Source organism: Marmota marmota, unplaced genomic scaffold (genome assembly GCF_001458135.2).
Source record: "Marmota marmota marmota unplaced genomic scaffold, marMar, whole genome shotgun sequence".
Classification (NCBI taxonomy): Eukaryota; Metazoa; Chordata; class Mammalia; order Rodentia; family Sciuridae; genus Marmota; species Marmota marmota.
The window spans coordinates 3,782,297-3,798,372 of NW_025999880.1; the positions used below are offsets into that span (position 1 = coordinate 3,782,297).

General features: G+C 36.5%; 1 protein-coding gene and 1 non-coding gene across 3 annotated transcripts in view; one reads left to right on the forward strand and one right to left on the reverse strand.

Moving 5' to 3' along the window:
* Nucleotides 1–16,076, reverse strand: part of Cltc (clathrin heavy chain) — a 65,120-nt gene that overhangs the window by 48,616 nt on the left and 428 nt on the right. The window lies entirely within an intron of this gene.
* On the forward strand, nucleotides 7,649–7,750 carry LOC125613102. Its single transcript, XR_007343598.1, has one exon. It is a non-coding gene; the product is annotated as a small nucleolar RNA U13 (small nucleolar RNA).

Consider the following 16,076-nt stretch of genomic DNA (forward strand, 5'->3'; position numbering starts at 1 on the left):
AGACTTCCAATTCTATTCTTTATTTAAATTGTGAGACCAGAATCTTCAAATCTATGCACCATTTTCATGCTAAGTAACCCTATTTTAATTCTTATTTTTAGAAAGGCATCATAGAACAGTATTGCTAAAACTTTCTTGCAAACTTGGAAAATATGTCTCCAAAAACCTATGCTGGAAGAGGAAGCTAATGAAAACAAATAGGATAAGGTCAGTATCATCAAAATTTCTCTTTACCCTAAAGAGCTCAAGACCAAGAAACAGAAGGCAAAATAGAATACAGGCACAGTATCTCTTTTCTCAATGTACAAAAGAGCTGAAGACTTCTGTTCAATACCCCACAGTGGAACATGTCTATAAGCTCAGCAACTCCAGAGGCTGAGGCAGAAGGATCATAAGTTCAAAGTCAGCCTGGGCAACTTAAGTGAGATCCTGTCCCAAAATGAAAAATAAAAAAGCCTGAGGTGGTAGAGCTGGGAGACTCACACTATACCATTCCAAAAACCAAACTTTGCTAATGTTTCCCAATTTTCCCATGCCTAACAATTCCAAGTTACCTCAGTCAACTAAACTATAGGCTTCTGAAAATAACTTTCTTAAAGAATGAAATCCTCCACTCATACTGTTATGTATATCTAAAAAGAACAAATAAAAAGGATGAAATTTTCTACCAACACTGATCATTAACATGCCTTTCTAAAATTATAGTCCAGAATCATCTTACACAGAAAGACATCATTCCTTTACAGAATCTATACCCTAAACTAATTTTAGGACAATTATAAATTAAAAGAGACAAAATCTATAAGTCTCCAATAACAGAAAGAAAAAAGTGGTGAGAAGGAAAAGTTGTTCCATAAAGAAGAAAGTCAACTTAAAAGTAGTGAAACACTGATGCAATTTTTTTTAAAGGGGGGGGGAGGGAGGGAGGAAAGAGGAGAGAGAGAGAGAGGAGAGAGAGAGAGAGAGAGAGAGAGAATATTTATTTTTTAGTTTTCAGCGGACACAACATCTTTGTTTGTATGTGGTGCTGAGGATTGAACCCGGGCCGCACGCATGCCAGGCGAGCGCTATCGCTTGAGCTACATCCCCAGCCCCTGATGCAATTTTTAAGAAGTCATTATCTGGCAATCAGAATTGTTTCAAGAAAAAATCATCAATGGAATAAAACTAATGGATGAAATTTTGAGTAACAGATACTTACACAGTCAAGGTATCTCCACTCACCCCCTGCCCCAAGATACTTATTACAAAGGGAAAAGAAAATTTGTGGTGGAGAAATTTCTCAATGAAAGTGATCAAAGTTTTATAACCACTAGCAATGACTCAAATTGACAGCCTGCGCTTCTCAACACAATGCATTAAAAAGAACACAATATCACTTTTGTGGTATCCATCCTGACAAAATTATATAACAAGAATCTAATCACAATGTTCTAGCAGACAAGCCCAAATTGAGGGACCTTTCACTGAAGAAGTGATTAATATTTTCCAAAAAAATATTTACTGTCACATTTACAGCAAACAGAAAAGGGAAAGTGTCCATTCTTGCTTGAGGAGGAATAAAGTCATGCCTCAATGCTGAATGAAAAGTTAAAGTGATATGGCACACATCAAGTACACACATCAGTGTGGGAGCACAGAACTGCTCTACACTGTAGGGATTTTTGTCCTGTCCATAATCTAGCACTCAAGACTATAGTATGGTGATACATACTAGTTTGCTTTCTTCATGTGTTCCTAAAGAATGGGAAAACTCTGATATGCCAGAGAATAAGGAAACCCAGGGGTGCTAAGTCAGTATGTATTAGAATACCTTAGTGATCAAACTATGAAAATACTGTTAAAAGACCAAATGGGCCATAAATATAGTGTGGCTTTATATGGTTTTGTCTTATGCTAGCATTTTTTTGCCCAACTTCCTTTTTTTCCTCTTAGGACAGCGGGGTAGGGGGGTATTGTATATTAACCCAGAGATGTTTTTACCACTGAGCTACATTCCCAGGCCTTTTCATTTTTTTGAGACAGGGTCTTGATAAAATTGCCCAGGCTGGCCTCAAACTTGGGATACACCTGCCTCAGTTTCCCTAGAAGCTGGGATTATAGGTGTGTACCACCATGTCTAACTTTTTGCCCTTCTTAATGTATACAATTGGATTAAATATCTTTCAATTATCAATTCTCTGACTAAAGACACCTTTCCATTCACAAAAAGGCTCTAAATCAATCAAAAACAACTGTATTTCTACCTATAAATACTACATAATTGAAGGAGTGATAGATTTGCTCTCAGCTTACTAATTTCCTCAAGCAGTTCTTACATCTGACTAAACAAAAATAAATTCATCAGAAACTGGCTTCTCTGCAAGTTTACAAGTTTGCCTCCTAATGAATGACTAATACAATTGGAAAAGAGCTCATTTACCAGCTCTACTGACTGAAAATTAAAATACATTCAATTGTGTTTGGGACAGCATTACTAAGAACTTATATTCCACATTTAGTGCTTGGCTTTATACTTTCCAGAGTCTTCCTTCTAGTTTCATCCAAATAATAAAAATATAAGGAAGTCTTTATAAGCTACTGAATTTCAGATGAAGCTATTCTGCAAGTGTTCTAGGCATGGTTCTGTTGCAGTTATCTTTTCTGTGACTCTTGTATCAAAAGAACTCAATAGGTGTTACCAATACAGTGAATGGTCAACAATTTTATCTCCCAATACAGGAATTTAAAAGTATGTGCTTCAAGATTTGTTTTAAGTTCCTATCCCAAGTATTTAATTCAGCAAAACGTCTTTTTAAAAAATATTTATTATTTTTTAGTTGTAGTTATACACAATACCTTTACTTTATTTATTTATTTTTATATGGTGCTGAGGATCGAACCCAGGGCCTCACATGTGCTGGGCAAGCACTCTACCGCTGAGCTACAACCCCAGCCCCTCAGCAAAATGTCTTTTAAAAACTCCAAAACGGAGTGAGGAATGGTGGCACACACGTGTAATCCCAGTAGCAACTTGGGAGGCTGAGGCAGGATTTCAAGTTCAAGACCAACCTCAGCAACTTAGTGAAAATGAAAACCAAAATGGACTGAGGATATAGTTTGGTGGTAAAATGCCCACGTTCAATCCCCAGCACCAAATAAGTAAATAAATAAATCTGCTACCTTTACTGGTATCAATCATAATGTACGTGTGTATGAGGGAGAGGGGCAGTGGTGGTGGTACAGGCCTGGAATTTCAGCAACTCAGGAGGCTGTCAGGGAGATCAGAAGTTTGAAGTCAGCAAGTGCAATTCAGTGAGACCTTGTCTCAAAATAAAAAAATAAAAAGAGTTGGGGACATTAGCTAAGTAGTAGAGTACCTCCTGGGTTCAATTCCTAGAACTTTAAAAGAATGAAAGAAAAAAAGCTGGAGTTACTTTATTAAGCCCTTCCTGGAAACTTAGCACAGTGTCAAGTAAAAACTGCAGTTACTGTATTCTACAGGAAACAAGAAAAATGCTGAGAATGCAGCATTCCTTCAGTTCTTCCATCAACAGGATACCAGCCATTGTTTTTTGTGGGCACCACAGATTTCACATAAAAAATAAACATGTCTTTAATCTTTGCTGACCTCACACTTAAACATATAGATTTGTTTCTTCTCCTTGTTAGCCCTTGAAGGAATCACTGTCTCTAAAGAGAATTTCTGACTGTCACTCTCTCCAAACTGTAAGCAATCCCTTCAGAAAGAAATCACAGCCAGAGACATGGATTCCAAGACTGTTAGCTTTGATAAACTACCAGGAGACTCAAACACCTAAAAAATTTTTCCTACTCATAACCTACTATTGACTGGAAATTTTTAAAACTTTAAATTTTACATCTTTTTTTTTTTTTTAAACACAAGAACTAGACAAAATGTTAGATCAATTTTGAACACGATCTAGGGAAATACACGCAAGTTTTTATGCCCCAAATCTCTAGAGATGTGTGTGACTTTCCAAGATTATGCCTTTTTTCATATAAACACCGTTCAGGGGACACAAAACCACCAAATGCTACTACCAGAGTTGCAATCAATTATATATTGGTGGTAGGGAGCAGAATGTAGCAAAAAAGGAAAAAAAAAAGAAAGAAAGAAAGAAAAAAAGGCTTACTTCAGTGGTTCCAGATTATAATACTTAGTGCTAATTTAACATAAAGACCTTCAAAGGATGATCTGAATCTCCTGGGGCAGACACCAAGGGCTTGGTTTCCTGGTAGGAGTAACTAAAATATCTGTCCAGTTTCCTCTTAGTTATAGCTTAAAGGTCCTAAAGAAACTTCATTCTATGACACAACTTCCCAAGATGTACTTTTTTTTTTTTTTAGAGAGAGAGAATATGAATATCTTTTTTGTAGATGGACTCAACACAATGCCTTTATTTTTATGTAGTGCTGAGAATCGAACCCGGGTCCCGCCCATGCTAGACGAGAGCTCTATGGCTGAACCACAATTCCCAACACAAGATGTACTTTTTTTAAATTTATTTTTTTTTTAGTTGTTGATGGACCTTTATTTTATTTATTTGTATGTGGTGCCGAGAATCGAACCTAGTGCCTCACACATGTTAGGCAAGCACTCTACCACTGAGCCACAACCCCAGACCCCAACTGTACTTTAAGTGACAGCCTAGTGTTACATTAAGTTCATCTCTATCACTGGTGCACACAATCATGCATTTTCTACCTATACTGACAGACTTCCTAGGAAATTAGATAGTGTACTACTGTATCACTCATTTTTCTAGTTGGGTTACTCATTTAAAGCATTATCATCCTTCCAGCTGCTACTAGTTACAAGATCAGAACCATCTTATTTTACAATTGACTTACTGAAATATGTTCTTTCGAACTTAAATGCCACAAATTTCAAGTTCAAATAAATGAAATAATTAACACTGAGCATGAAGAGGTATTGGCTATCTCAAAACCACTTAATATTAACAATTCAGGGAGTCCAAATAAACATTAAAATTATTAGATTATGATTTGTCTTCAATTAACACTGTTAAGCATCTAGTATTTGGCAACTTAAAATTGCAACTTTGTCATTACTACTGATAAAAAAATCTATAGGGAAAAAAATAGGTTTTAGGTTCAAAGGATCCTAGAGTGTTCAAACTGTGGCTCATGTCCTCTAAAAAAATGAGAAAAAACATCTCATTTCAAAATCATGTAGACACCTGCTTCACTCTAAAATTTCGTGTTGTAAAAAGACGACCACCTTGATTTTTTTCAGTCAGGGAAAGGGTATGCCCTGGATGTCTGATAGGGAGCAAAATATATCCAAAATTCATGGTACTAAAATTTAATTTAACAATTTAATTCATGGCACTAAAATTTTCCCGAGTCTGTCCCTTTTAATTTTCCTTCCTTCCTATCAATACAGTTTTCTTCCACTGTCTGAAAATTGCTTCCATTCCAATTATTTTGGTTTCTTTAATTCTTAAATTTGTAACATATTCTATCACATCCTCTCTTTCATTTAACTCTGGGATTTACCACTGGATTCAAAATCTAAAAAACGAAGTCTTCAAATCATCTAAATCATCTTTCCATGTTGCTCAATGAAGAAACAATTCCACTCTTAATTGCCATCAGGATTTTTTTTTTTTTTGTACTTTCTATTATTGCAATCCATTAACTCTACAGTTATTTTTGTTTCTATCATATTGCATTAATACTAAAGGCCACAGAGATATATTACATATGCTTAAAGTGCTATAATATGGATAGTACTAACAGCCACAGATATTTCTATCATATCATATACCCAGCAACTAATTCCTCTCCCTCACACAGATCCAAAATACCCAATAACAAGGATTCAACCAAGAACTTACACAGAAAGGCCTGGGATGTAGTTAAGTGATAGAGCACTTGTCTAGCATAAACCAGGCCCTGAATTCAGTCTCAACACCAAAAGCAAAAACAAACAAAAATATAGCACAGAAATAATCACAGTAGCACTATTCACAAAAGCTAAAAAGCAGAAACAACTCAAATATCCATCAACTGATGAAAGGAAAGAAAAAAGAAAATGTGATCTATCCATTCAATGGAGTATTATTAAGCTAAAGGAACAACATATCAAGATGTGCTGTACACTGGATCAACCTCAATTATGCTTAGTGAAAAAAAGTTAGAAACAAAAAGTCAAACATTGTATAATTCCATTTATGTAAAATATTCAGAATTTGTACATCAGTTAAGGATACAGAAGGATGAAAAGACTGCCAAAGGGTAAGGTGTTTCCTTTCCAGACTATGAAAATGCTCTGGAACTAGGTAAAGGTGATAGTGGTACATTGTAAATGTACTAAATAATACTAAATTGTTGTTCACTTTAAAGTGGGAGTGAATTTTGTTGAATATAGTGGCACAGGCCTATAATCCCAGCAATTTGGAGGCAGAAGCTGGAGGATCAAGACCTTGTCTCAAAATAAATATTACAAAGGGCTGGGAATGTGACTCATTGATAAAGTACCCTTGGGTTCAAGCCCAATATCAATAAATAAATAAGGTTAACTTTTTTTTTAATGAATTTTATCTCAATTAAAAAGACTTTTGGGGTTCTAAGTCAGAGGTAGAGTTATTGCTTAGCACGGGGGAGGCCCTGGGTTTGACCGCCAGCATTAAAAAAGAGGGGCTTTTGGATCCTTTAAACTACAAATGGTTAGGGTAATCACTAAGTCTATTTCATGATAAGCTAATTTATAATTCAAGTAATTAGCTGACTTGGTTTATATAAACAGTTAAAATTACAAAATTAATAACCACTTTCTTGTTTCAGAAACCATTTTATTCAAACTCCTTGCTGTGGGATTTGATGAATCCCCCCAAAATTCATATGCTAATAGTATTTGGAGGTCTTCAAAAGGCAACAATAATTAAATGAGTTCATGAGGGTAGGGTCCCCATGATGGCATTAGTGGCTTTATAAGAGAGAGAGACCACAATTAGCTCAATTGTTCTATTTTGCCATGTGATGCCCTATACCATGATATGATGCATCTAGAAGATCCTTACCAGATACAGAGTAAATGACTACATGGTCTTGTAACTTTCCAGCCTCCACAAACAGAAGCCAAATAACTTCTAGTCTTTATTACCCAGTCTCAAATATTTAGTTACAGCAAGAGAAAATGAATAAAGACTCTCTACATATGCATTTTTTATATTAGTGTCTTCATTAGTAGTAGAATGTCACCTCCATTCCAAAGTGCTTTTTAAAAAACTCATTTTTGGTGTAATCATGGGAATTTTATAATAAGCATCAAATTTGCAATTAGGAGAGCGTTTTTCCCACTCATCTTTTGATATAAACTATGATTTCCAGAAATATACCCTAAAAGATGCTTTTCAAGAAATATGTAAGATGTTTGTGACATCCAACAGTTGCGAATGTGAGACCATATGCAGAGGAAGAAATTATTAGATCTGTTTAGTTCATAAGAATGGATGATTATGGGCTGGGGTTGTGGCTCAGCGGTAGAGTGCTTGCCTTGTACATGTGAGACCCTGGGTTTGATCCTCAGCACCACATTAAAAAATAATAATAATAACCAAAATAAAAAGATTACAGGCCTGTAATCCCAGAAATTTGGAGGCAGAAGTATAACTAAAAAATACTAAAAAAAAAAAGAATGGACGATTGGGTGTTCATGCTCTGTGTGAGATGTGCCTCCCTCTAAACCTTGTTACAATGTCAGTACATTACACAGGTGATGTGAAAAAATAAAGACCGTTCAATATGGCTAAATCTAGAATAATACAGAGTGCAGGAAGACATATGCAAAGTCAGCTGTTTGCTAAGCTAAGCATACATGAACTGTCTTTGGCTTTACTCTACTTCCGTGGTTTCCTCAGATCAGCAGCTGATCAGCTGATCAGAAATAAATGAAAGCAACTCTTAACCAGCTCCTATTTTTTCATTTGTTATGATTCCCAGTTTCAAGAGACAACTGTCACCAAAAACTGCAATTACTTGGGACCCCCAGTGTACTCCAGGAATGTTCTAGATGCAGAAAATGAGAAAGAGGAAAGAATCTGGTGTAACTCCAAGAATATGACTTCGATAACTGGATAGACTTTAATTTTGGTTTTTCCTTTAGCATGGAATCTATGTTCATGGAGCGGATAAAAGAAGACTCCCCAAGGGCTGGGGTTGTGGCTCAGTGGTAGAGTGCTCACCTAGCATGCTTGAGGCACTGTGTTCAATCCTCAGCACCACATAAATGTAGAATAAAGATATTGTGTCCAATTAAAACTAAAAGATAAATATTAAAAAAAAAAGAAGACTCCCTTAAGATGGAGGGGATGAACCAATACTTAAGTTTCTGTATGAACTAAGTATTATGCTATAAACACAAACCTATACTAATAACACAACTACCAAGAAGTACTATTTTAATAAATGAAAAAGTTAAAACAAGCTAAAAACTTGACATAATCAAATAAAGTCCAATTTAAACACCTGACACATTTTCCAGAATTGCACACTGCACGGATTTTTTAAATGTGATGAAATGTGGTTTTAATGAACTTGCTTCCTATTCTTTCAGAAACCATCTTTAAAATCTTCTTTATTCACACTTTAAAGACAAGTCTTTATTTACCTAATTATTCAGAAGAGGAAGTACTAATATTATTGGAAGTCTGCCTCCAAGCACAACCATCCAACTTTGCAACCACTTCCCCCTCTAGCACCATGGTACTCAAACTGGGCAAGCATATTCTACTTTCACTGTCTTCCACAGAGTTCTATTCCAAGTTTTACATTATTAGTATAAACACAAAAACATGAATTGTAAAAGAGAAAGGAAATTTCCTACTTTCCCAAGTGTCTTCAAATGAAACACGTTGATTCTTCTCATTAAAGTCTGTAAAAAAGTTCTAGAAGTTCAGCCTTATGAGAGTAATATAGATAATCCTGGTTACAAATTAACCTGATCTTAATCATTCTGCACAATTTTTCCCTGGGAACTTGGATAAAACCCTTTAAAGATACTGTCTATATAATTGTTCAAGGCATACAACAAAGTCAATTGTTGATTCATTGTCCCCTAGTTTTCTCATAATATAAAAAATACTGCCCTAAAAACAAACTACTAATAGCATATGTATATCAAGGAATATTATGGAATAGATACGAACAATTATGGTATATTTTGCACTTCAAACTACACAGATCATACCAAAAAAGGCATATATGCCAAATTAAAAGAACAATTAAAGCCTAACACCCACTAACTTTTAAGGTACTTGTTATGAACTTTAGATTCCCCATTATAAAATAAGGTGAACCATACCTACCCAAAAGGGGTTCTCTTGCTAATTAAATGGGAAATGAACATAAAATGCTTATGTTTTATTTTTAGCAGCACGGTAGGTACTCAAAAAGATATAATGGTAAATGTACTCTGATTTTAAAGATTTCAGGATAATTAAGATTTGGTGGTCATTCCCTTGAAAGTAGGATAAAATATCTTAAATCATGTCTACCACAACATAAGAGAGTCACAAAATCCACATCTGACAGATGGGTTTTGAATAATGCATTCAGATTCAAGTTTCCCGCCATCCCAAAGCTACGATGGGTTGGGGGATAGTGGATGACATCTAGACCTATGCACTCTGCACTGGCTCATGAGACAAGTTGATCTTATGTAGTTTTAGCCCAGTATATATATGAATTTAGAAAAACAGCCTCATTCTAGCATATAGGGCTAAAACAAAGTTATGAATTTATTTCCCATCTAAATGAGAATATTCAATTAAAACTCTACCACCTTAAAAGAACATTTACATAACTATACTAATTAAAAATGTACCAAAAGGCCAGGTACAGTGGCACATGCCTGTAATCCCAGCAACTCAGAAAGGTAAGGCAGGAGGATCACAAGTTCAAGGCTAGCCCCTGCAAATTAGTAAGATCCAATCTCAAAATATAGTAAAATAAAATAGGGGCTAGTAATGTAGCTCAGTAGTAAACTGCCTCTGGGTTCAATTCCCAGCACCCAAACAAAACAAAGTACCAAAGGCACACAATGAAAGCTCATAGAATATAATACAAGACTAAAATTTTGTTTGGGGGAGTATAATTTCAGAGTGTCATCAATTTATTTAAACATTAATATTTGTATTAAATCTTGTATGATATCAAATGTTCAAATACATAAAGATCCACAATCAGACATCAATGCAAGCATGAAGTAAGGTGCAAACAGATTCTGATTTACCACTTTAACCCTAGAGTCTAATCCAGGTCCACAAACAAAATACTGTCAACTGATTGAGATGCTTAAATGAAATGTATTGGGCAGAAGTTATACAGCTAAAAATTAATGTTCCTAAAGTACTACACCAAGTACTTTCACATTTATGATCTCATATCCTCATGTTAACTTTGTGAGGTAACATGCCTATTTTACAGAGAAAAAGGAACAAAAAGTCCTAATCTGTGTTATCTCATATGTAGTCACAAGATACTGAGCACCTGAAATGCAGCTACTATGACTGATTTTAAGTTAATTAAAATCAAATAATTAACAGAAATTGATTAATTTGTTGGAAAACTTAAATGTTTGGAATAACCTAGGCATATAAATCTGCTTTTTCAACTGTAAATTTAATGAGCTCTAAACACAAACTATTTCAAATAAAAACAGGGTTTGAATTGAGATGTTCTCTAAGTGTAATAAAATCAGATTTTGGAATTTAGTATAAAGAAATGTAAAACAGGGCTGGGATTGTGGCTCAGCGGTAGAGTGCTCGCCTCACATATGCAGGACCCTGGATTCGATCCTCAGCACCACATAAAATAAATAAATAAGTGAAGTAAAGATGATGTGTCCAACTACAACTAAAAAAATAAATATTAAAAAAAAAGAAATGTAAAACAGCCCTGGTACAGTGGTGCAAGCCTGCAATCCCACCTGGGGTGGTGTATGTGTGTAAAGATCACAAGTTCCAAGCCAGCCTCAGCAATTTGGCAAGGTCCTAAGCAACTTGGTGAAACCCTGTCTCAAAATACAAAAATCAAAAGGACTCAGGATGTGGCTCACACCTGGGATCAATCCTTGGTACCAAAAGAAAAAAAAAATGTAAAACAGCCCATTAGTAAATTTTATACTGATTACATATTGAAATGATATTTTGGTATAATGAATTAAATAAAATATTAATCTCACCTGCATTTTACTTTTTAATGTGACCACTAGAATATTTAAAATGACAAATGAGGCTCTCGTTATTTTTCTATTAGCACTGGCCTCAACAACCCCCTGGCCTGTCCTGTCCACTGTATCACATCATTTACCACATTTTAAAAAGCAGAAAGAATCCTGTCTCTAGGCCAAAGCCCTAAAGAAAAACAGCATACTAGGATACAGTCTCTTAAAAACAATCATTTCATTTCTTTGAAGTATTTTGTATTAGAAGTCTCATGTACAAATCCCATTCTGATATCATGGTCCCTGGACATTACTTGGAGTCTCACTTTCTTCAAATGTTAAGAAAGGTGTCTGGACCCAGTGTGGTGGCGCAAACCTGTAATCCCAGTGGCTTGGGAGGCTGAGGCAGGAAGAACGAAAGTTCAAAGCCAGCCTCAGCAACTTAGGGAGGCATTTTAACAACTCCATGAGACCCTGTCTCTAAATAAAATATTTAAAAAGGGGTGGGGATGTAGCTTGGTGGTTAAATGTCCCTGAGTTCAATCCCCAGTTAAAAAACAACAACAAAAAAAAGTTCAACTTTATTGTAATAAAAGAAAAAAGAAAGGTGTCTGGGGGGAACTGATTGAAGATCTGAAAGTACCCAGACATCCAGCAGGCTACTGCTCTGGGCTGGGGTTGTAACTCAGTGGTACAGTGCTTGCCTAGCATGTATGGGGCCTTAGGTTCAATCCTCAGCATCGTATAAAAATAAATAAAAGTATTGTGAAGGGAAAAAAAAAAAAAAAAAAAGGACAATGAAGAAGTCTACGACTCTCCCATTCACTAGAAATCATTTATTATTACCACTTCCCAAAAGAGACAGAATTTGACTAATACTTGGATGATGAATGTTTTAATTTTAGCTAAAAAAATGTTCTACGTATATAAACATGGGTAGCCAGTTCTACAAAACACATCATATGGCCTACATCAATTGTGCAATTCAATGTTGGCTGTCAATACACACATGACTATTAAAATTTAAATGAAAAAATAAAGGCGAAAATTGAGTTTCTCAGTAACACTAGACACATTTCAAGTGCACAATATCCCTACGTAACTAATAGACATTTGCATCACTTAAAGAAAGTTCTACTGGACAATAATGATCAGAAGTTTCAAAGAACCTCATCATTAACACAGATAAAAATACATCTGTTACATCTAATTCAAATAGGTATTGTATACTGTTGAACATAAGAATTTATAAATAATTTTACAAAGAAGCTGAGGACTAAATATAAATGGAAGCTCTGAAAACCAAGATATAAATTCCAACTATGGTCAGAAATAATTATTCCAAGAGCAAAGTATCAAGCTTCCTAAAATCAAATTCACTACACACTAAAGTGGAAAAAGACTGTGGTCCTATAGCACACACAGTTCCTGAATTATATCCTAATCAGAGTGAAAGTACTTTCACTAAAGTCAGCCATACCCCGTTAAGCTGACCATTAAAAAAATTATGAAAAATGTATCTTAAGGTTGGAAGCTATTCCCAGGGTGGACTGCAGCATAATTCCAGATTGTATGCCTCTTCCAGACAGTCCAGCTAAGCATGTAACACGCCCCAGTAATACTTAACATTGCTTTCCCTTTGCAAGCTAAACGAATCTTAGCAAGCATCGTTACCATTCAACCCAACAACACATTTCATGCCTGCATTTATGCATCAAAAGGAAAAGTAGAGGGGCTGGGGTTGTAGCTCAGTGGCAGAGCACTTGCCTAGCATGTGTGAGGCACTGGGTTTGATCCTTAACACCACATAAAAATAAAAAAGGCATTCTGTCCATCTACAACTACAAAACACTTTTTTTAAAAAAGAGGAAGAGTGAGATTTGTAACTGAAAACTCAACAGAGCCTAGGAACTACAGAGTGTGTCAACTGGCAATAAAGACACTGACTACACCAAGAATTGAGAATTGCAGACAATATTTTATATGTAGCCAAGATTTGTTCAGAATCTGCAACTCCAGCAATATCTTGCCCAAATACGCAATTATTTGTTGACTGCTAACAGCCTAAAATCCATTAATGAAAAAAAATTCCTTCATAACTAACATTCATAAAATGTAGTTTCAGGCCTTGGTGATAGATTCTTCAGCTGGATAATGTAGGTAGAGGGCATAAAAATAAATTCATTTACAGATTGCTTTTTGAAGTTCCATAAGCTAAATCTACACTCAAGTTCCTCATTTCTTATTTCCAGGTAGTTGTTGTTGTTGTTGTTTTAGTACCAGGGATTGAAATCATGGGCGCTTGACCACTGAGCCACACCCCCATTCCTATTTTGTATTTTATTGAAAACAGGATCTCCCCGAGTTGCTTAGTGCCTCGCTTTTGCTGAGGCTGACTTGGAACTTGTGATCCTCCTGCCTCAGCCTCCAGAGCTGCTGAGATTGTACAGGCATGTGCCACCACGCCAGGCTTTATTTCCAGTTTTTATCCTAAGTGTTTCAGAACATTTTCTGCTACTTAGCAAACTGACTCAGAGGTCAAAGACCTAAAATACCAATTAACATAATCCTTATTAATTTCTAAAAAGGGAGGAGATAAAAATGTGAAGTCAGAAGATGCATTATTCTAGAAGAAGCTGATGATTTGGGGGTGTCTGTGCAATTAATCACTATCTACTGGAACATACAATCATAATAATGACCTAGCATTCCAAAAAATGGATGTCACAATTCAAATGTATGTTCAAAGCTGCTTTATACTTAAAAATCTTCAGATTATTTGATAGCAAATAGCTTTGCTCAAAGACCTGCAGAAACCTCAATTAAAAAATCAGGCCTATGTTAAATCTGTCTTTATTTAGTGACAAGGCTGGATACCAATCTTTGGGACTATTTAACCATTCTCTTCTCTCCTCTTTAATAGAAACGAAAAACTATGCCAAGTGTAGTAGCTACTAGGGAGGCCAAGGCAAGCTAGAGGCCAGCCTGGGCAACTTAACCAGACTGCTCAAAATGAATAATAAAAAGGGATGGGGTTGTAGCTCAGTGACAGAGTATCCCTGGGTTCCAGCCCCAGGATTGAAGGGGAAAAAAAAAAAAAAAGGAAAAAGCAGCTGAACTTTTTTTAATGGTTTACATATATTAGTCTGCAGAAATATACTTCAGATGCACTTCAGTTTGAGGACAAACCTGTGTTTTTCCTTCATATCCAGGAAATGTTACCTTCATAATCCCTAATCCCCCATTCATTTATCACCCCATTTTAACAGAGGTAACCACAATTAAACCTGAACTTAGCACAAAAAATAACTTCTCCATATTCACTCACTCCTTTAACATTTTTTAAATTCTTGCAAAACAATGTTTTTGTTTTGCTTTGTTTTTTGAGATGGGGATCTCCCTATGTTGCCCATGCTGATCTGGAACTCCTGGGCTCAAGTAATCCTCCAGTTTCAGCTTCCTCCAAATGCTAGGACTAAAGGCACTAGCTATCCAACCCCAGCTTTGTTTTCCTTGCCAGGGTCAGATGAGTTATTTGAAAACTAGAGATAACTGAAAAAAGTTGCATTTAATTCATTATATAGGTGAAGATATATTATTTTTTACATTTCAAGTCTTAAAGGAAAATAACTTCTTGCTAATGCAAGCAAATGTGGCAATAAATAAGTTTATTTACTCACAGACTGAATATTAAATCTTTTAATTAGCAAGAATCCTTTATGGATGTTATACCAATGGGGAAAAGTAAATAAAAATGGCTCCAATGATAAAGAGTGCCTAATAAGTTAATATTCGTGTCATGTCAAACATGAAATTAGTCCTTCAAATGACTGAACCCAACACCAGGCCGACTTAAGGGGATATTTGGGGTGGGGGTGGGAGCAAATTAATGAGAATAAATTACACCAGCCAAAGTACAAATCAGGATTAAACCAGAAAAATCACACGTTCAGCAGAGGCTTAATTCAGTGAAGCTCTGGAATGGTCACCTGTCTAGGTCATTCTTTGGCATGTTGTCTCCAGGATAAAACGCCTTGGGGAAGAACTCTAGAACCTACTAAAAAGAAGCCAGTTACAGATCAACTAACCCTGCAAGACTGCAAGCAGGTGTGCTCTATCCCCAGGGCTCTGTTCAATTTCACCCAGCCCTGAGAGAAGTATTCAATACCACAATCCCACAACTACCTGCTGGACTCCAGAAGGCCCCAAGATAACTTCCGAATAACTCTTCCTACCTTCTAGAATCAAGGAGGGGTTAAGAGGTACACCACCTCCAAAGAAATCAAGAAAGAGAAAAAAAAAATGCGAGTTCCCTTAGGGACCTTGACCCCACGCACTCATGAGATTGACACCGCCCGGAGAAATGCGTTCCCCCGTTTTATCCTCTTTCAGTTCCTTCCGTGACCTTCTGCTGCTACTGTCTCAGGAAAGGCAAAAGACAAGTCAAAGCCAGCCCCCCCCTCCCCCGGGAAGGTGCCTTTCTCAATTGTGAGCCGTGGAAGGAGGAAGAAAAAAGGCTGCTCCTCCCCAACCCACCCGCCACACAACTCCAGGGCGCAGACACGATGGGGTAAAGGGAAGAAAAGAGCAATGGAAAGTGACAGCCCTGCACTGGCCCAGAGTGTGATGAGAATTCTTGCTCCGGGAGAAACGCAGTAAAGTCCCCTGCTTTTACCCCCCAACTCAAATGAATGAACCGAGTAAATTAGGGAGGGGGAAGTTAGTCTGCGCAGTTCTTGGCATCCAGGAAACAAGACAGAGGCCCTGGAACCCAGGCCTGCCCTCGGCGCCCTCTGCACCCCGATTCGTCAATTCCAACCAAGGCCCACATCATTAACCCTTTACGCTTTCAAAGATAGTGCCCCTTCCTCCATCTACGCCA